The following is a 22,429-nucleotide window of genomic DNA, read 5'->3' on the forward strand; positions in this document are numbered from 1 at the left end:
GCCTAAGGGAAGGGATGCCTTCCTGGAGGACTTTCTAAGGGAAACTGGCTCGTATACACGTTACACATGGGGAAAACCACGAAAACACACATGCAGGCAGCCCGTTTGCGGGATTCGAACCTCAGACCGAACTACCAGTGTTCAGCGACTTTACCGCTCGGCCGCTGGTGGGCCGCCGGGATTTGAAACCCGGACCGAAATACCAACGTTCAAGCGACTCGCTGGCCCGACCAACTGGCAACGGGGCCCCATCTGCTTTGAGAAGATAAGCCTTCACGAAATATCTTTCGAAGTAAACTAACTCGTAGTTATGTTACGTCTTGGAGAAAACTCCCATGACAAGCCAGAAATCAAACTCAGGCACACCGGCGTTCAAGTGTCTTATTTACTTGGTCCCTTAGTGGAGAATTCGATAGCCAGCCTGGGATAAATCTGCTTTAAAAAAAAAAAAAAAAAAAAAAAAAAAGGATTTTCCAGTTCCTTATAGGTAATATTAAGCTTTTTGTATCCGCTTCTCATTTATTAAATGAAAAATTAATATTTCTTACCGAAGGCGAGGTGTAATAAATAAAATAGACTAAATCATGCAAAAATTTATCCGTAAAGATTTACTAGAATTCCAACTAAAAATCCAAAAAAACAAAGCTACCATAAATGCAGCAAGAAAAGCGAAACCATCCAGTGAGGGAAGAAAATAAAACTATTCACCTCGTTTCCATAATTTTATTCTTCAGACCTATCGGTAATCCCCGACCCGCTTCTATCAGCAGCAAATTCTAGGTCAAGTACCCTGCGTGACACTGTCACATAATTTGCTATTCTCTAGCAACGTAATTCTAGCGTCACTTCCCGCGGAAATAGCTTTCTGACGGGTTTGCTTGGTTGGAGTTATTGAAAAATTAGAGATGGGAGCTGTGACAGCTTAAAAGACCCTTGCACAGTACAAAAAATATACTTTTGGGTATTATCAGCAACGGCCCATATATAAAAGGAATCTCCGCGTCCTTAAGATGCTCCTCAGAAAACAACAACCGTTTTATATGCATCTCTTAAAATAGGAAAAATAGATGATAATTTATTTATTCCTTAGACGTAAGTTAGAAGAAATTTGCACTTTTTCCTCAGCTAAAAACACATTCAAAAATGTAGGTTCCTTTCATATGCGAGACATAAGCAAAAACTTGCTTTTAAAGCTTTTATTTCATAAAAAGCATTTTTAATGGTATACAATCGCATTCGCTGGGAGCACATTAAAAATCCACATTTGTATTTAATGTAAATTCTTAGTTCAGGTCTAGATTTAGCACAGTTCTGCACTAACACAGAAAAGAAATGTCTACGGTTAATAGCCACAAAATAGATTCGGCAATCATCACTCTGAAATCAATTTTACAAAGTTTGTAACAAAATTACTTCAAAATCATTAAGCCTTATAAACATGATTACTAAGCACCATACAGCAGCATTTACGAATTTAGCGCTTCCAGGATGAATTATTTTTAAAAAATGCTAATCCTGAAACGATGAAATTTCTCTATCCACAAATTTTAAAGCGTGGATCTTCCATCACTATTTTTTAGCTTAAAGTTACAATTTAAAGCACAGATCAGAGTACAGCCTTTTACTGAACTCTCTCTATATATATACAATTTACAACAGGTGTTTGAGTTTCCGTTTTCTTCCCACTTACATAAATAAAGAAAATGCAACACATCCACCTCTCTTTTGTTGCAGCGGGTTTTACTTCAACAGTATTTTAATTCACGTACTGCATTTCTATCGCGATTGCCTGCTACCGTTAATGCAAAATCCCTTCCTGCTATAAGCCAAACATTCCCTTGTTTGAGGGCGGGAGGGGATATACTTTTGTTTCACTATGCTTTAACCTAACAATCTGAGTAAGGACAAGAGGAAGCCTTTGTAGAGCGCTTCAAAGTCGAGCATTTGTTTATGCTTAAGAAATGGGTATTTAAAACTCATGCACCATTCCATAATACGTTCCTTAAGCTCAACATTATGTAAAAATGCATTACATCAGTCACAGGAGCCAAAAATTCCATCTGTTAATTCAGAAACTTGAAGCTCCTCTTTAAAACGCGAATCCTCGAGAGCCGGCCTTAAAGATGAAATATCTTTTGATGCATCTGTCCTCTTTACGTACAGTCAGCCACCAAAGAAAAGGATTCAATTTTATTTTAACACCTATCAACGTGTCAAACAAGCATCTTTGCAGCGGGAAAAATTGCCAAACATCAAAAGAAATTTTAGTTGATCTTTACATTATGGTAACTTGGCGTTTTTTGGCGAAAATTTGGCGACCAACTCTCCTACAGCAACCCTATATTTTTTTTTCCCGCCGCCATTTTGTCTTCACGAAGTAAAGACATGTTTCTTTTCTTTTTATCTACTGACACTTCTTCCAACAATCTACTAGCCGAATTACACTTATGCTAGAAATTTTATCTAACAAAACTGCTTAATCATGACAAATATTCACTGCAAAATTGGGAAAAGTGCACAATACCATACTCCTTACGCGTTTTTCAAAATAACACATACACATAAACCATGTACACGCCGACTTATTTTTACTTAAAAAAACATCCCAGAATTGCACAAAAAATGGCATTGCGCACACTCTTCACTATATCCATGTACACTGCTTTTTTCTCATAAATTAGAAAAATTTCACGAAAATACATGACAATTTTCTCAATCTTTAAACCCGGTAAAAAGAACCTATATGAAATTACCTGATCGCGAAAAGGTATTTACCCTTTCCAAATATGAACATTTCCACATATAAAATAAATAAAATATCCAAAAACTTTTACCTCTAAATCATCTATTACATTATACACGTCACCAACGAATTCATACCGCAAGCATTACAAATACTTAGTATCAAATATTTAAATTATTTCCATGCACGTTTACTTCAACTCAAACGTATACCAAATTCCTACAAACATAAAATTCACAAAATAACTATCATTTAATTAAAATATCACTAAACCATGTACACGTAGACTTATATTTACTTAAAAAAACACCCCAGAATTGCACAAAAATGGCATTGCGCACACTTCACTACATCCATGTACACTGCTTTTTTCTCATAAATTAGAAACATTTCACGAAAATACATGACAATTTTCTCAATCTTTAAACCCGGTAAAAAGAACATATATGAAATTACCTGATAACGTATACCAAATTCCTACAAACATAAAATTCACAAAATAACTATCATTTAATTAAAATATAATTAAATTCAAAAACACTACTTAAAATATAAATGAGCACATACATAAAATTAATAAAAATTACCTTACAATCCTAATTACTTTAAACTAAATCATTGCTAATAACAATTTTCCCAATAATACCAAATTCCTTTACTTCCACCTTACATTTAGAACAATGCATAAAAATAATATCCTCAAATAATTAAAATACTAACTTACCTAATCTTCTTCAGAATCTTGATTACGTGTCCGATAAACTTTTCTTTAGTTACGGCCATGGGATCCAAAAATTCACGAACACTGTTTCACACAACACAGAATAAACCAAATACAAAATTTCCAGATTTTCTCCCGATTTCCCCCCTTTTCCGATTCAAGAACCGTAATTCGTCCATTAATATCACATGACATATCCCATGATTTCTCATTTCCCTCACACAAAATAATGCGTAATCGGAACTGAGTACTGCTCACATTATTACCAAAGTCCCAGGTAGTAACCTTTATCGCCTCCAAAATGTCGCCAAACTACCAGTTACCATATTGTAAAGATCAACCGAATTTTTTTTTTCTTCTGTCCCCCCCCCTCCTTTCATTATGTATACATGCGTAAGTTAGGTTAACAGGTTACAGCAAAGCACACAAGAACTACGTAGATACACTTTTGAGGAACTCTTGGAAACTGACTCGTAGTCATATCATACACGGGGAAAACTACGAAATCTCACATACAGTCCAGCCCGGTTGCTAAGATTTGAACACGGATGAACTACCCAGTGGCCGAACGGTAAAGTCGCTAAACACTCGTAGTTCAACCCGGGTTCCAAATCCAAACGAACGGGCTAGCTGTATGGGCATTTTCGTAGTTTTCTTCATATGTAACGTAGATACGAGACCGTTTTCCTCCACGAAGGCAAGGACAGAGAGCCCTCGAGTTGCTTTGCCTTAATTGATTAACCTAACGGTAAAACTACTAGCAATGAGCCAATCTGCTTGTCCACTAGTGGGCCTCATGCATTTACAATAAGAAATACTAACGTTTCTCTGTTAACGGAGTGTCAGTCGCCAATGGAGCGCCAAAGTGCCAAATGTGATAGCCTATTTACATCACATGAATATCTGCGCAATAATATAACAATTATATTATGTTAAATATTATATTATTGCGCAGATGCCGAATTTGTGCAGTTCTCTCACGTTTTCACTTGAAACATTAAAGAACTGCACGAACTCGACATCGCTTTAACCTTGGCAAAATTATATGGTTTGTTTGATAAGAATTGCCGTTTAATTGGCGACAAGACCTTTTATGAAAAACAGAAGCCAGTATGGCTTGGTTTGGCTTATTTAGTTATGGCAAAGCACACTAGGGCTATCTGCCTAAGAGGTGGGATGCCTTCATGGAGGACTTTCAAAGGGAAACTGGCTCGTATACATGTTACACATGGGGAAAACCACGAAAATGCCCATGCAGCCAGCCCGTTCGCGGGATTCAAAAGCCAGTATGATACCCAGGAATTGATATACTACCAATAAAGCACTAATGGATGACAAAGAAAATGATCGTTCATATTTATTAACACAAGTATGACGGCAAGCATTCCAAGCACAGCCAACAATGGCCAGTCGAACAGTAATGGTGAAATGAATGCTCGGTACGTCAAATCGGTACTTACGTATTAACGCAAACACCTTGCCTAAATCTGGCGATGTTTTACATATGAAAAGTAAAAGTTACTTAAAGGGAGCAAGCTGGTGGTTTTCGCAACTTTTCTAAAAGGGATTCTGACGTTATCGATATTTATCGTAAGCTGACAGACATTATTGACGTATGAAAAGAAAATGTACTTGAACAGTTTAAAATAAAAATTTTAAATATTCAACAAGGATTACGTAATACATTAAAAAATAAAACACATTCCTCAAATCTCTCTGCGATTTCTTTGCGCTGTTCTTCCTAAGCACACAGCAATCTGTTTTCGCTTAAAAACACATCAGGTAATTGCAGAGACTCGGCATTATGCAAACCTCGACAACGGCGGCTATCTATGATTGAATTGGCTTATTTAATTATGGCAAAGCACACGAAGGCTATCTGCCTTAAGGGATGGATGCCTTCGTGGAGGACTTTCTAAGGGAAACTGTCTCGTATACACGTTACACATGGGGAAAACCACGAAAAAGCCCATGCAGCCAGCCCGTTCGCGGGATTCGAACCTCGGACCGAACTACCAGTGTTCGGTGTCTTTACCGCTCGGCCGCTGGTGGGCCGGCTAACTATGAAAAGAAAAAATCTCCTCGGTGTCCCCTTCAGAAATTTTTCAGAAAAATTCTGTGTTCCCACAGAAACTGTGTCACATAGCTAGCAAAGCTGGCAAATTCCATAAGCCCATATTTTAAAAATTAAGTTTAAGGCAAAAAAACATCACGATTTGTTTAATATTATTGGTTGATCGGTTTATGCGACTGCGGCAAAGCCTTCAGGGTTGTCTGCCTAAGGGAATGGATGCCTTCGTATAGGACTTTCTAAGGAAAACTGGTTTGGGTGGGTTTATTTAATTATGGCAAAGCACACTAAGGCTATGTGCCTAAGGGGTGGGATGCCTTCGTGGAGGTCTATCTAAGGGAAACTGACTCGTAAACACGTTACACATGGGGAAAACCACGAAAACGCCCATACAGCCAGCCCATTCGCAGGATTCGAACCTCGGACCGAACTACCAGTTTTCAGCGACTTTACCGCTCGGCCGCTGGTGGGCGGCTCTAAATCGGGAATAACAGACATATTTGAATTAGATAGCTCAGTTATTCCGCCTCAGTATGGCAAAAGATTTCTCAGACTTCAACTACGGCCATATATTTAAGGAAAAGCCTTAGCGAAGGTATCCCGAAACAATGACGCTGGCAGGATGTTTCTAAGCAGAGTTCGCATCCATCGAAAATGTGATATCTGCCATACCTCGAACATGACCGTCAAATGTAAACTGACCATGGAGGGTTTCATAAAGTCCGCAGCGCTAGCCGGATGTGCCTGAGACAACTTCTTAATTTTACATGTGGTCAATGGGTGCAGACACAGTTCACACACTTAAAAAAATTCTGAAGTCATGCAATCATTGATATCGGACCATTGATGTCTAAAAGAAGTTCACTCGGTCAGATGAATGTCATTTTTCTTTATACCTCGCGTAAAGGTACACTCGTCCGAGTCGCTTATCCGAGGATTCATTTCTTAACCGAATACACCAAAAGCTGCACCGGAGCGACCGGAGTAAGTGTGATAGTCTGTCTAGTAGTTTATTTTGACGAAAAATCGGACCCAGTATTACCGCATTTAATAGGACAAACTTAACACTCTCCTGCGTCATGTTTGTTTGATAGTGACAAAATACGCAAAGATTAACCTGCTTAAGGAAGAAGGGATGCTTTCGTGGGAAATTTTTAAGGGAAACTGGCTCGCATTTGCATTAAACTCTCAGCAGGAGTCATGGCCAGAAATTTTCAGAAAAGCACAAACCACCCAGGAAAATACAGGTACGTCCATGGCAGCCTTAACTATGTACGACTAGAGATCTTGTTAAAATGCAGAGTTTTCGTATATGAATAAACTAAAAGGAGATATCTTAAAGACTCAGTAAAGGTTTCCAAGTTCCTTTTGATTTCAGATTCTGATGTACCTCGTAATTAAAGGAAAAACGGCTCTTCTAATTAAAAAATTATCCATATTCATACTTCAATTATCTCCAAACTACTGCTGCCGCCAGGCAAAGTTTAATTAATTACGGTAAAGTACTCGAGGCCTGATTTATGCACCTAAGCAGAGCCTTTATAAAGATCTTCAAAGGAAACTGCAGGGGCGTAGCTAGAGGGGGGCAAGGGGGGGCATCTGTCCCCGGGCGCAGAATCCAAGGGGCGCCAAACTGATGTTAGGACATTTTAGAATTAAATGTTTTCCATCCTTGGCAAGCAGTAGGGGGCGCGAAATCTTCAGTTGTCCCTGGGCGCTGAAAACCCTAGCTACGACTCTGGGAAACTGCCTTATTTACAATGATTGGCTAAGTTAAGTGTGCAAGGGCTAGTCAAACAAGCCTGATGGAAGAATTTTTAAAGGACGTTAGCTCTCATTTGGCTTCTATATAAAACACCCCACGAAAACAAAGCGACGAGCCCGTTTAGCCACCCGGAAATTTGCCGGTGCGAACTAGTCGTATTCAGCCATTCGCCAATGGTACGCCCGCAACTTGTCGGGTGAAGAGAACTTCGAAGAACTGATCAACTTCGGACACTAATTTTGTGAGATAACTGGGAAGCCATGAGAGGAGAAAGCAACACGTATTTATTAACAGAAAAGCTTTTGTATATGTACAGTAAGTTTCGAAACATTTAGTCTAGAAACATTAAGTTTCGATGTACAACGAAAGGCATATTGGAAGAAAGTCAAAAGACTCAATATTTGACTGCAAGATCTTCTCCGGCCTTGTCTTACATCATTAAATATTCTTCGTTATGATGGCAAACTCCAATATTGCAGCGTTAAGAAACATGATGGATGGATATATTTCTTTTACAAGGGTGATCAGTTATAAAAAAATTCTGAATGCAACATTTTATAAAATCTTCATATAGAGACCTACTTAAAAATGGAGTAAAGACTAATGAAATTCTCGTTGTGAAAACTTCAGGCTCGTTTCATATACCTAGTTCACATTTAGAAAATGGAATTTAAAAATTGAATGCAATCGGGTCACACGCATGAAGTGTCGACCAGAAAAATACGCTAGCTATAGTTGTTGGAACTGCAATCGAAATGTATTGTTAATTTTTTTTGGCTCAACCTAACTTGCAAGACAAGCAGTAGTTCTGAAATTAATAAAATTTTATTCAATTCACAAATTTGTCATTTAACGGCTGAGGTGAAGAAAAGAAGACAATCACACAGAACAGCAAATATTGCATACTTTAAAATTAAAACTTAAAAAAAAAGAAAAAAAATCTTTTATAAAGTTCTCCATTCCCCCCAAAAAAATAATCATACATGGAAAATAATCACGGAAATGCGTTTACAAACTTTATTTACCGAATCTATTAAACCAGATCTACAATTTAATTTCAAGCAAATTAGCATAATCATTAACTCTAGCTTTTACATCAAATCATCAAAATAATCCGAAATCCAAGTAGTAATAAAATTAGATTAACTAACTGACTGTCTACGATTAACTGTACAACTACATTTAAAATATTTCCACAAGAACACGCGCGAGAATAAATTTTCGCCTTAAAATCTAAAGACTACGCAAGATTCTGTGAAACAACCATTTGAGAATTTTATTATATGAAAAGTTTTCTTATGAAGCTAATGACTTTAATAAACTTAACTTTTAATAAACTTTAAGCTTAAACTTTTAATAAACAATATCTTTCCTCAGAAATATTATCAAAATCAAACATAAAGGCAGTGGATAAACACTAGCATAATGATATACAATACACGAACTGAATCAACGAGGTTCTCCAAAAGTTATTAAATTTCATTTACTGAAACTTTAAAATGTATTTCTTTAAGATCAAGACAAATTATGATGAAAAAAGACCCTAAATGCCCCGAATGTTGCTAGTATTAGAACTTACCTTCCGATTTACAAAATACCAAAATTGTTTGCGCAAAGTTTAAAAACTTATAAGCTATCTATCTATCTATACTAAGGAAAATATTCTTACCTGCCTTACGGGTGAAGTAATGAATTACCATAATAAGTCAAGGCCAACAACTAACTCCTCCACAGTACCAACACTATAAACACCGCTGTCCGTGCCGCTCGCACACTACAAAACAACCGAAATAGTCAGCAAGAACTGTCCCGAACGGAGCAAAACAAGCGAAAAATGTTTTTAATATTTTTTTTTTCAACAGGTGTGTGTAGAAAGTGAGGGCAAATGCCTATGTAAACTTTCCTAGTACTTTACACAGTACAATTTTTCGCTCCCCACATTTACAACAGTTGCAAAGAACTCGCGCAACACGTACGGGTACTCAACAATTTGAGAAACAACGTCGAACTGAATCGGGTTGGGATTCGTGTGCGCGAATTCCGAGTTCCGCCAAGCACGCCATCCAACGGCGCAGTCCATTGTGTCTGACAGGGGTGATTGCGCGTCGTGCTATGACGAACTTCGCAACAAAAGTTTGAATTCGCTGCTCCGGGCCGTCGCCTAAATAGGCTGTAATTCGACGGTAATTGAATTCGAGTCGTTGCCTGCTCTGTTGAGTGCTTTTGAATATGAATTAATCTCCCGCTTTTAAGGTAGGTGATGAATTAGGCAAACAAGATGGGAAAGAAAATAAAAATTCAGGATTTAAATGTTCAGCTTGCCGCTCGACATTATAAAATTTATTTACAGTAAATTAAAACGTGAAAAATATTTCATTTTTTATTTCAAATGATTTTACTTGTGGTGAAAAATGGAATTGTCTTTTTAACAATTTAAAGCTGTGTATTTATTTACAGGCCAAATCTTCTATTTAACATTTCCTTTCTTGCGAAGTTTTGCGCTAGTTGAACATAACGAGCAAACTGTCAACTACTCTGGATGGCATTATCATAAAAAATAGAAAGTTTAAACTAGGCAGGGAACTTATTATTTTTATCTCTTTAAATAAGGAGGGGGTTAACTGTAGTGTAAAAAAATATACTTTCTTATTATAACTGAACGCTTATCTGAAATCTTATCCTATTGAAAAGTGAAACTTCTCTTTCAACAATTAAAAAAGCTGAGTATATTATCTTTAGTGCTTTTTAATCCGTATTATTTTTTCTAAGTTTAGCACCAAGTGAAAACTTAATTTTATCGGTTGTCACAACAAATATGCTGTACAGAGATTATCATAAAATGTAGAATGTTTAAACTTGAGCAGGAGAATTCATTATTTATCATTATCATCATCCTCATCACTTCTTTAAAGAGAGAAAAAAATTGATAAGTTAAATCACTAATGAATAATGAAAAGTAAAAACGGGTGAACAACCCCGACTTCCAGCATTTTTGTCACCCTAGGCGATCAGTATATTTGACATTTTATATAAATGAACTGTATTAATATTTCAAACCATAATATGCTTTTATTTAATAAATCAAAATTACAGTTATTTTAAAGTTCGCGATCTCTTACAAATACAGCATATTATAAATCTAAATGCCAGTTATTTTAAAGTTCGCGATCTCTTACAAATACAGCATATTATAAATCTAAATGCCAGTTATTTTAAAGTTCGCGATCTCTTACAAATACAGCATATTATAAATCTAAATGCCTTTCCTCTCAGCGTACATGTCGCTGATTCCTGAGCAATATATTGTTTTACAGACAGAAATGCAAGGAAGTTCGGTACTTACATATTAACGCAACCACCTTAATAGAAGTTGCCAAATTTTCAAAATATGTGAAACTCTGAAAACCATACCCGTGACCATTCTTCCGACAACCATGGCTCATAACAGCTCTCAAGTCAAGCAACGTCGTCATTTTCTGTTGTATTCAAAGTTCCGACGCCTTTTATAAACAAATCATGATTTATTTTGCCTTAAACTTAGTTTTAAAGTATAAGCTTGGGGAATTTGCCAGCAATGGAAAACACTGTGGTAAAATTTCTGCAGGAATTCGAAATTTTGCTGAAAATTTTCAAATGGAGCCGCTGTTGCAGAGGGTTGTACGATAGCCGAGTCTTCGCAATACTCTGAGGTTTTTTAGGCGAAAACAGATCGCTGCGTACTTCGGGAGAAGAATAGCGGAAAAAAAATTGCAATAAGTTTTGAAGAAGGATGTGTTTTGTTTCTTAATTTATCACACAATCCTTATTTAATAACTCAAATTGCTAAGGTTTTCTTTTCAAGAGTTGATAAAGTTTACCGACTTATAATAAATATCGATAGTCTAAAAAAATAAATCTTTCTTAAAAAAATCCTCGAAAACCACCAACTTACACCCTATAAGTAACTTTTACATTTTCATCTGTAAAAAATCGCCATATTGCGCCAAAGTGACTATGTTAATGCGTTAATACAGGAAATTCAACTCTTCTTGACATAAACGTGACCTCGAATATATCTGAATCAATTTCAGTATAGACAAACTTATTTCAGCTGCAGCTACTGATATCTAAGCCGTTCAAAAAATTCATACGGCAACCCATACGCCTAATCCATCTTGCAAAGAGTATTTAAGGGATGTAGGAAAAAACTTCTTTTGGCGTTTTTGCTACTCTGGAAATGAGATTCAGTAAATTGTGTAGTTAGTTGATCATAAAACAAGAACTAGCATATGTTGAGCAGCTCAAATCAGGGAATAAACTGCTTGATCTACGGGTGGAATGAAAACATATATTTGAAACGGCTATTCTAGATCTACTGAAGAGTTATTGGAATGTTTACAATCGAACATTCTTTTCTTTCTTCGAATTCTAAAGGTACAGGTTCAATAGCTAACGTTTCGGTCAAATCTCTTACCTCAACTAAAGCACTTTTAAATCTTCTTTCCCTGTAATAAGTAAAGAACGTTTCCACATCTTTTGAAAGTCAGATTAAGATTTTACACGAGAGTGCTCAAAAGTCGCGTCCACAGCCCCTTGGAGACGGGTTTGCGTGAGAATTCATTTCGCTTCCCAATAATTATATTGCTTTTTTCTTACTTGTTACTTACAGATTTCAGAATTAGCTTCGTACCATCGGAACTGCAAAGAGCATCCAGCCGTGAAGCATGGCGGAAAATAACTTAATAATTTATTTTTTTTTTTTTGTTGTTGTTGTTGTTTTTAAGTAAGAAAAATAAATTGACTCGATAATTCTGACTCACCACTTTATTTTCATGTGCAGTATCCATTCTGAAATAAATAAGTTAATTTGTTAAAAGTAATCAAATAAAACAATTAAAAATTCTTGAAAGTAATTTTTATTTATCTTGTATTTGTATTCATGCATAACTTATGGACAGGAAAATGGTAAACTTCTTAAGTTTACTTAAACAGTTCTGTTTCACTTCGGCTATTAGTTGCTCCATATTTCCAATTCAGCCTTACTACAGAAATATGCATATTTATTTAGCATTTCAGAGGACTCAGCAGGCTTCTGGATATAACAGGTAATAAGTAGGTGACAAGCTGTGTGACATGATTCTTATGACCGTTCAGCTACCAGCTCTTGTTATCTAGTTTATAGGTACTTAGTGAAGGGTGGAGTTGTACTACGGCTGAAATGAAAATTTTATTTTATCCACTAGTTACAACATCGGCTTTTGATGAGAGCTTTTTATCTAGTCTAGTTTATCAAATCTCTTTGACTCAAATCCGAATGTGTTAATACTAGGAATTTATTATCTGATTTTATCTGTCATTTAAGTTTTAAATAGAATTCCATGTTCAAGAATAGCAGTGAAACTATATGTTAAAATTCGGTTTCCTTATTATCTATGAACTACAGAAAACTTGCCAACATTAGTAAAGTCCAGGTAGATGTTTTATTGATCTAAATATAGGGGTAGTTGAGGATAGTAAAGGCAAAGAATTTACATAAGAGCTTCTTTCAAAAAGTTAAAAACCAAAAGCCATTTATATTTCGAAAATTAATTATTTTAATAATAATTTCTTAAACTAATATCCTGATTACCGAAAGTAATCTTTAAAAACATAAAAATAAAAAAATGGGAATGAAACAATTAGACATTTTTTTCCACTAAAGGTAATTTATTGGAACTTTATAGGGTCGAAAAATTCTGACTAGCCTTTGACTGCATTTAGAAGCAATCCAAACATACATTTTATGAATGCATACTATATGTTGTTTCTTTCTTCGTCATTTGTATGGATGTTTCTTCTCATAATCGTAAGTATTTAGCGCTAGTAAAATATGAACAGTAGCAGCGTTCGACGGGTGTGCGGCGGTAATTAATGTGATTTATTTCTTTCCTTCCAGCAGAGAAATTTAATTGAAATCGTCATTATATTTTAGATTACGGTTTAATCCTAGTATACAGTATACGTGGGATTTGGCGACTTTTTGTGACATAATAATGAGCAGTAAACGCGGTATTTATGATGAGCAGTAAAGGAGTCATTTTGATGTTGGTGACAATTTTCAAAATCGCGCCAAGGCAGTATCGTATACTAGGATTGTACCTAGATTACTAAGTTGAATCCTCACTCATTTGCCCCCAAAATAGTCCATAACCAGTGTTTTCGATAAGTCTGCATTATTTCTAACTGTATGCTTTGATGTCATTTGTTGAACCAGAAACATTACTCCTGAGTATATAAAGCACATTCAGGATGTTGAATAAAGGTAATAAGGTCACCAAATGAAACTTTCCTACATCTTAATAACTGGTTATTGTGTTACGAAAAATAAATAAAGAGTTTCATGGTGAATTTTTAAAGAATGAAGATAGATAACTACTAAAAGTTATAAACGTCATGAAATTTTATTAAATAATGGAAGTGAGGACATCAATAAATGTTAAAAACACAAAATATTCAGAATAAAAAATTGATAAAACATAAAACAAAAGACATGCTTACCACTTTAGCAAATTACTTATTAGAGTGGCTAATTTTAAAATTGCAGTGTCAAGCTGTGATAATGAACCTTGCTGTAAAAACAGCTTTTAATTCCTAGAAACTGTAGAAAACAGAATTGAAACAATCTTTTTTGTAGTGAATAATTTCAATATCTGGTACATTTTACCATATTTACTCTCCCCCCCCCAAATGTATCTCACGATGATGCAGTGCTCTCGCGAAAGTATTTGGATATCTTTTGATAATCTAAAAATTTACCTGTACAACTTTGATGCCTTTTCTATACGTATCACTCCTACTATAGCGTGTAGGGGAAAAAAACACAATTTACTTAGAATTCGAACTTCTCATTTCCATTTTCCGAGAATTTCGGAACTTCTATTTAGAGATGATAAAATCACTCTTCTTTTGACAGTTTTACGAGTGTTTAGATTACCATATCTATATTGGATATTTTTATTCGTCTCTGCTTCATCTTCCACTTCCGTGTTAAATGAAGTATTACTATTCCGTATTTTATTCATTCCTTTCTGACTAAGATGACTATAATAAATAAATGAAGTAAGGATTATTGTTAAGAGTTGGATAATCTCCTTTAGTTTCAATGCGTTTGAGGAGAAAATAATCAGTAATTTACATGCTACAATTTCTAGAATAGTTCATTTTAAAATACTGTCTGCAGAAAAAATAGTTCTACGTCATTTTCAGATTTACACTGTTAAAGAAAATAAATGTTAACGACAGCACAATCGATATGACGATCTCTTAAGCTTACGTTTTACCATTACGGAGATATTTTACTGACTTTTATATCGATTTAAATAGTTTTCGTGCTAAAGAACAAGAAAGAAAAATGGTTAATTACGATAAAAATAGAAGCTTTATTTTCATATCCATTTCAGAAATAATTAAGCTAGTGTACTTACGGTTTTTAGGTTTCTAAGATGGTATTTTATATAAGACATACATGTAAGAATGGCAGTAAATCAAAGGAAACAAAATTTTTTTATGAATTTTAGTTTAAGTTGAAAATATATTTCTTCAGTACAGGGAACCACAGTCGCAAGTTATCATGTAAAGTAGGTTGTTTAATTTTGATAGGCTGGAAGCTTTCACCCTTTCCAACATTAGCTCTGTACGATGAACATCATTCAATCCGGCGTATGAAGAAGAGAAAATATCAATTAAAAAATGTTGTTTAGTTCAAAAGCTGTTCTTTTGGGCGCTAGTGAAAAGAAACAGCAAGAATGCTGTCATTAATTTGAGCTGACTCATAAGTAATGCGGTTTATTCTTACGTGCCCTGGTAAAACAAAATCTCAGTTTAAGGGTTTGGAGTCTATCTGAGAAACTGCAATTTAAAAACTACAGGGAATGTTTCTAAACTGGATCAAAGGCTTCTACATGAATTATCGCATATGAATTTACAACAATGAATAGAAATCTGTATATTTGATCCTTCAGAAGCAGTAGGGGAGCTACTTTTCAAATGAACAGTCGCCGGCTCCCAGAAAACGAAATATTTACAGAAATATCAGAGGTAAAAGTCAGTACGTTAGCAAAGATAAAACCACATCTGCAACACCACAACCTTCCTTCAACCAAAGACTATACATTTGCTGCGTTCTTGAGATATAGGTAGGACTGCCACATTTTAGTTAAAGATAGATCAGGACATTTTAAGAAAAATTAGTTCCGGCTCAGGAATAAAGGCTCAGGAACTAATGAGTACCGTCTACTAATAATCTTGCCGCCGCCAACCGCTATAGTGGTTAGTGCCGCTGACTGCCGTACCGAAGGGCCCGGGATTGAAACCCGGAGGTGACATGGATGTTTGTAAATGTATAGTGTCTTTGCGGAATGGGGGCATTCTGAATGGGCGGCGAGTCGAAATTCCTCTCGAGGGGTTGTTGGTAGGGAAAGAAGGGATGGGAGGCCTTCGGAGCCTTCAACCCCGGAGTGCTCTCTATCAAAATTGGGAGCGGAACTGAGCTAAATCGCACTGTCACCTGTAAGGAGCTCAAGGCTGTTGCCAACGACAGACGTATCTTGCGTTCCTTGTCACGAGGAATTTTCGAGAGCTTGGGACAAGACAGCATTAGTCAACAATGCAACTGTAAAAACGCTGTAAAAATTAAAAAAAAAAAAAAAAGGAAAAAAAAAAAAAAAAAAAAGAAAAAGAAAGGGGAAAAAAATCTGAAAGGGTTCAGATTTTAATGGTCTCCCGAAATGGCTCTTTTAAAGTTTAATATGATTTATCAGCAGAGAGTACCAAAAGAGATAGCCCAGGTAGAATAGCAAAACATTTTATAGGACTTCAGATGTCCAGATGTCATTTAGTCTAAAAATGGGAACCTTATATATCTTATGTATATTTGAAAAGTTAAAAAGTCTACAAGTGTAACGTTGTTATTTGATTTCTGGGCATTTATAAAGTCTTATACCTGGCTGCCGAATCTGTTAGGAATTCTGTGCTTGAATACTGAGCATGACAATTAAGTGTGAAACAGAAATACAGAACTCAGAAGCATAAAAAAATCGAAGTAAAAACATAAAGATATGAGAGGTAATAATTAAGGGTTTTAAACACACAAATTATCATAAAGGCCCGTTTCCACTGCTTCGTATGCGTTTCTCCAATCAGCGAGCGAATTCACTTTGACTGACATCCGCAATCCGGTCGATGTGCGGTGCCGGATGACGGACGGATGAAGTTCAACTATGTTCAACTTCTATCCGTATGTCTGCGGATGCGTTGGGGTCACGTGGTAAAAAAGGAGCAATCAGGTGTAGTCACCAAAAATCAGTGGCGGCAGAAGTAGCGATGAACGCTGGCTTAGGGAAAGAATATTTTGTTAAAAAATACTTATTTCTAAATTAACATTATAGCGACAAATCTGCGTACTGAAAAAGACAGCAATCAGCTGAATTTAGTTGCGCAAAAAATGTAATTCCAAGTCCATGAAATAGCAAAATTTGTCCTGACAATTATTTCCTAGTTCTGCATACATATTTACCTTTAATGAAAATGAACGACTGGCTATATCAAACTGCTACAGCAAATCATAAATGCCATTAAAAGATTTGTTATTTTTTCTTTTGAAACAGGTAAAAACTAAAAACGTTTATTATAAATTAGATTTGATAGCCTTTTAAATATTCCACTGCATTCACGAGTATGTTAAAATTTGTATTTCTCTATTTATAAATATACCTTTCTGACAAATTTTTTTTATTTATTTATAAGCACATGGAATATATTTTTAGCAGCCCATTTAACTTCAATCGGAACGCCACTTCAAATGATAATGTTTTTTGTAAGAAATGTCCTAGAAGCTGAAGTACAAACTCTGGTGAATTTTTTACACGATAGCACACTGAACTAGGACCAAAAAATTTAGTTTTTAAGAATTCATTTACTTAGTGATGTATATAAGCCAAAATTGCATACTACGCCCGTGTGATAATAGCTTAGTGGTAAAGTTGACGGTAACATGGTTTAACTTTTGGGGGTCGTACGCTTTTTCCACCCTGTCTGCAACTTTCTTAGTTTTCTTGTTCCAATTTGATCTACACTCATGTCCATAAATTAAGGATAATGCAAAATCAGGCAAAGGAAGAGTTAGAAGCAAAACAAATTTGACTTATTTGTAAAGCTTATTTATTAAACAAAAGGTAAAGAGCAAAAAAAGATGCTATATGTTTGATGTTATTAAAAAAATTAGCGATTTTTTCTCCCTGGAGCAAATTACAAAAATAACCTATTTACAAAAAACCAATATTACATGGTTGGTATGATTGTTAATACATTGTATGCCTCCCAGACGATGCAATACAGCCCGTACAACGCCTAGGCATGCTGAGTATCAAATTATCGATCTGATCTTGGGGGATATTACACCACTCAAAAAGCAATGCTCTCCGAAGTTCCGGTAGACATGTAGGAGGAGGTTGACGGGCTGCAACTCGTCGGCCAAGCATGTCCCACACGTGCTCTACTGGATTCAAGTCCGGTGAGAATGCTGGCCAGTCCATACGGGTGATACCCTCCGATTGAAGGCATTCACTTACGATGTTTGCACGGTGAGGGCGGGCGTTGTCATCCATAAACACAAATTGTGCGCCCATGGCGCCCCAAAACAAACGTACATGTTGTTCCAGAATGACGTCCCGATAGATTTGTCTTGTCATGGTTCCAATTTGAACATGCAGGTCAGTTCTGTAACCCAGAATAATTCCACCCCAAACGAGCACTCCTGCACCACCGTAACGGTGTCGTTCAATGATGTTTTCTTGGTGGTAACGGGTACCTGGAGCTCTCCATAAGAAAGTCCGGCGAGAATCAGACTGCAAGCTAAATCTGGACTCGTCGGAAAACATCACACAAGCCCACTGTTGCGGTGTCCACAATGCATGCTCTCTACTCCAGGATAACCGCAGGCTACAGTGAGTTGCAGTAAGTGGAACGCATCTGACAGGTCTACAAGCATACAGACCAATCTGCCCTAAGCGTCTGTACACGGTCTGCCTTGAAATTGTCGTACCAGTGGCTGAAGAGAGCTGACGAGACAGGTCTGAGGCTGTGCTCCTCCTGTTTCTTTTGGCAGTAACTGCCAAATACCGGTCCTCATTCGGCGTTGTAACTCTGGGGCGACCTGTGCTGTAACATCTACTCACATTACCATCATCTTGGAATCGTTGCCAAAGCCTGGAGATGACACTCTGGGCAATTCCAAGTTCGTCTGATACTTCCAGTTGGGTACGCCCACATTCCAGACGGCCGATAATTCTACCACGTAGAAAATCATCCAAATGCGTCCTTTGTGTCATAACTATTCGGTTATTGCATTGAAATGCTTATAAAGCGCCTGCGAAAAATTTTACTAGTTTGCCTGTATTTCTTATATATCACTCTCTTACACATCTCGTCATTGTGACGTACCATCGGTGTCATCTGGTTACTTCCTGAAATTTGCATATGATTCTTGAAGATGTGTGTAGTGATTTTACAGGTGATATATTTATTTTAGAGCTCGATTTCCGCGTGACTCCGAATTATCCTTAATTTATGGACATGAGTGTATATTTGTGTTTAATAATTTATTTCTATGTTTGGTGGGCTAAGAAAAGTTTTTGGAAGCACCTTTTTCTTATCGTATAATAATATACATCATGCCCGCAAAAGTCCTTACCCAGCTTTTACTTTCACGACCGTTGGTCGTAGATGTATACTTTCAATTAAAAAAATTTTTAAATAACGCAAATATTCGTATTTTTCTACCTTTAAATTTAAAGAAATATTTTTTTTAATTACGAAATCTAACTTTTTATACGGTCCGCCGTTATTAAACTTTTACTTAGGAAAATTTTATACTCATTACGAAAAATAAAACGCAAAAAGGTTTATTCCTGTATAACAAAAATTGACTGAGATATTAAATTTTAAAATTGGTGGTATTTGCCGTCATATCTGCCGTCAAGGCATGTTGCCTTGAGGAGTCAGTTAATAAATATATTTAGAATAATTTGAAGTTGATTTTTTTTCTTTAATGCCAGTCAATGATATTGGTTTGCGACTATAATAAAGTGTGACATTCTGTAATCTATAATTTTGTTACATATGATATGCCGAAAGAATTTTCACGCAAGTGTTTTATAAATTTTCTAAAGCTAAAAATCCGTTATTAAAATATATGACAGTATTGGAGCCCGCCAGTGTTTTTTAGAATACAAATTTAATAAACTTCTGTGAATAAGATCTCCTTTTTTGAACTCGAGAGCGAAAGAACTCTCTATATGTCTTTGATAAAGCCAATATTTACTTACGCCATACTAGGTTGGGCAAACGCTAACAAAATCCAACGGATAAAACTATATTGTTTTTAGAATAAGCTGCTAAGAAACATGGTCAGTGCGCCATAGCTTGTACGTAACGGCATTACTATAAATACTTACTATAAATGATTTACTTGCACGACTATATTTTAACAATTTGCTATAACTTCTTTCATAAGACTTCAGCGTTTCTAGCAATTGTTGCACTCATGGAGTATGATCCGACAACATTAATGCTCACCAGCGGCAGAGAGGTAAAGTCGCTAAACACTAGTAGCTCTCTCCGGGGTTCGAATTTTGGCAAATGGGCTGGCTGCATGAGTGTTTTCATGGTTTTCTTCTATGTGTAACTTGTATACGAGCCAATTTCCCTCAGAAAATACTCCAAGAAGGCCTTCCCTCCTCTTAGCTCTCGAGTGCTTTGCTATAAGCAAGTACACCAAACCAAACCAAACCAACAGTATTTAATAAGTTTTAAATGACCAAGGACAGTGCATCACAGTCCCAAGTGGTGAAGATTGGTTGAAAGATATCATGTAATTGTTTTTAGGACCTTCTAAGTTTTCAAATATTCTATCACTTCTTTGTTTTTGCAGATGCAGGAGATCGGACAGATACTTGTTAGTCATGTATATAATATATACTAAGTTAGTATCAGTTGATAATTATTGTTGGATTACGACTATATTTAATTTTAGGGATATTTTATTGTTAATATCTTGCACCGCGTGCGCAGCTCTACAACATAATTTGACACATGTAGCGCGGCGCTGTGCGCATTTTTTCATGTTTTCGGCCAACTCTCTCAGAGAATACATCTAGGGATTCACGTGAAAACCAACAAGTGACTATGACAGGCCTGAAGAAGTTCTAACTCTCTTTCTGGGGGGGGGATATCGTTGATCTATAACTTTTCAAGATAATTTGCCTAAAATGCCTGTCATTTAATTTATTAACAGCAGGAAACTTTTTTAAAACTAATATTTATTTTTAGTTAAGTACAAATAGAAACATTTCACTCTTCAGTTTAATAGTCCCTGGATTGTGATTCCCAGCTTTAATCCTTTGCGGCACAGTGTCTCCGGTCTGGACACACCTAAAAATTTCCTTCTGTATGCACAGAAAAATGGAATGAAAAAGGATTTATAGTTTACTATAGGTTACTCTGAACCTTCTTTATTTATAATAGATGGCAGCTCAACACAAACCAGTCCATATATTTTAGCCATGTTTAGTTTTTTAAGACCCTCATTTTTCAAAGAAATCTTCCAGATCTTTTTAGGGTAGAAAAGGAATTGTTTGAAAAGAAATTTCTATGTTATTTGTTTGGCTGTATGCAAATCTCCTTATTCTATATTAGTTTTAAATTTTTACCTTGAAATCTTGCCTAAAATCAAACGGCGAACCCTATGTTTGCCCAGACCGGGGTCACCGATAATCTAGGACAACTGAGAGTCTGTATTCTTTGTTTCTCCGCATCTCGTCGGTCAGTTCATTGACTACAGTGCTCGTTTCAGCACTCTTTTCGAAGCTCTATTCAATCAGTGTGCCACTTCGGGAACACCCACAGAAATAAAACGATAAGTGCTATCTTCACAAAATTTTACTTGTGTACTCCTGTAGGCCTAATTAGACTGCCTATCATTTTTTTTTTAAATCAAAACTCCGACTTTAAAAAGTAGCATGCCGGAAAGGGCTAAAACAAAATATCGAGGTCACCTTCCCAACAGGATTACTTCAGTGGGTAAACCTTCCTTGAAAGTTACTGTAGTGTTTGCGAATGTTACTCGTACCACTATTCATAACTGATACAGGAAATATCTCCCCTTGTTCTCCAGACTCACTGAAATGTTACGCACCGTACAATTAAAGATCCTTCATTCAATCTGAATTTTTTTTGCTGAAACTGTTTTCGTGGTCTTAAGTGAATACGAGTCAGTTTTCCTTAAATGACCTACACGAAAGCATGTTTCTACTAAGAGAGCCTTCGAGTATTTTGCCATAATCTTCAGCAAATCAGCGGTCTCAAATTCCAACTGCATGTGGGCCGAATCCGCTATTAGCTGCACTTTTCTCCTTCTTTTTCTGTTTATTTATTTATATTACAAAATGAAAAAAATAACAAAAATGTTTTTAACAAAATGAAAAAAAAATATATTAATCAAAAAAAAAAAAAAAATAAAATAAAATACCTGATAGCTTTCAGATTTTATATTACGCCCAAAAAAGGACGTTTTTTTTTAATGATTTGGGTGCTACCTTTATTTATTAAATATCATGTTCTTCGCACTTAAACCACAAAACTTAATTCAACAGCAATATCACAAAATATTTAAAAAGACCATATACATAGAATTTTCGATACACAGTCTCGCGCGCTGAAGATAATTTTTTTTCGTACAGTGTTGCCATTGCTCGCTTTGAAATCGTTGAGTTTGTTAATCAAAAATTCATTAAAGTTTTACAAAATATGAAATAGATAATAAATCGTTCCAAATTTCGGCTTCTAGATGGCCATATTCGAGTGGAGGATTACGTTATTCAAAGTTTGAAGTCTTCAAGTACCGTTGTTTTTCACAATGCGAGAAACATACATACATTCATGCAGATTCTTCATTATTCAATTTCTTTCAATATAACACAGGGCGATAATATTTGGTGGCAATAATTTGAAAAGTGAAACGCCGTTTTATAGTGGACGACGCAAAATGCGAAAACGATATTAATAGCCCTTCTGGGCAAATTGCCCTTTGGGCTAATAGAAAACATGATATATATA

The 22,429-nt window shown here is 35.9% G+C and overlaps 1 protein-coding gene across 7 annotated transcripts in view; it reads right to left on the reverse strand.

Annotated features, from left to right (window-relative positions):
* Positions 1 to 9,412, reverse strand: part of LOC118187688 (uncharacterized) — a 420,235-nt gene extending 410,823 nt beyond the window's left edge. For 2 of the 7 annotated variants that reach the window (XR_015038450.1, XR_015038451.1), the window contains exon 1: positions 8,970 to 9,364. The gene's annotated coding sequence lies outside the window, so the exon portion shown is untranslated. Of the gene's footprint in view, positions 1 to 8,969 lie in introns of all 7 variants that reach the window. The other 5 variants (XR_015038453.1, XR_015038452.1, XM_035357968.2 and 2 more) reach the window with 3 other exon arrangements.
* Between the last annotated feature and the right edge of the window lie 13,017 nt (positions 9,413 to 22,429).

Source organism: Stegodyphus dumicola, chromosome X1 (assembly GCF_044657685.1).
Source record: "Stegodyphus dumicola isolate Sdum_Otavi_A_Nest chromosome X1, ASM4465768v1".
Lineage (NCBI taxonomy): Eukaryota > Metazoa > Arthropoda > Arachnida > Araneae > Eresidae > Stegodyphus > Stegodyphus dumicola.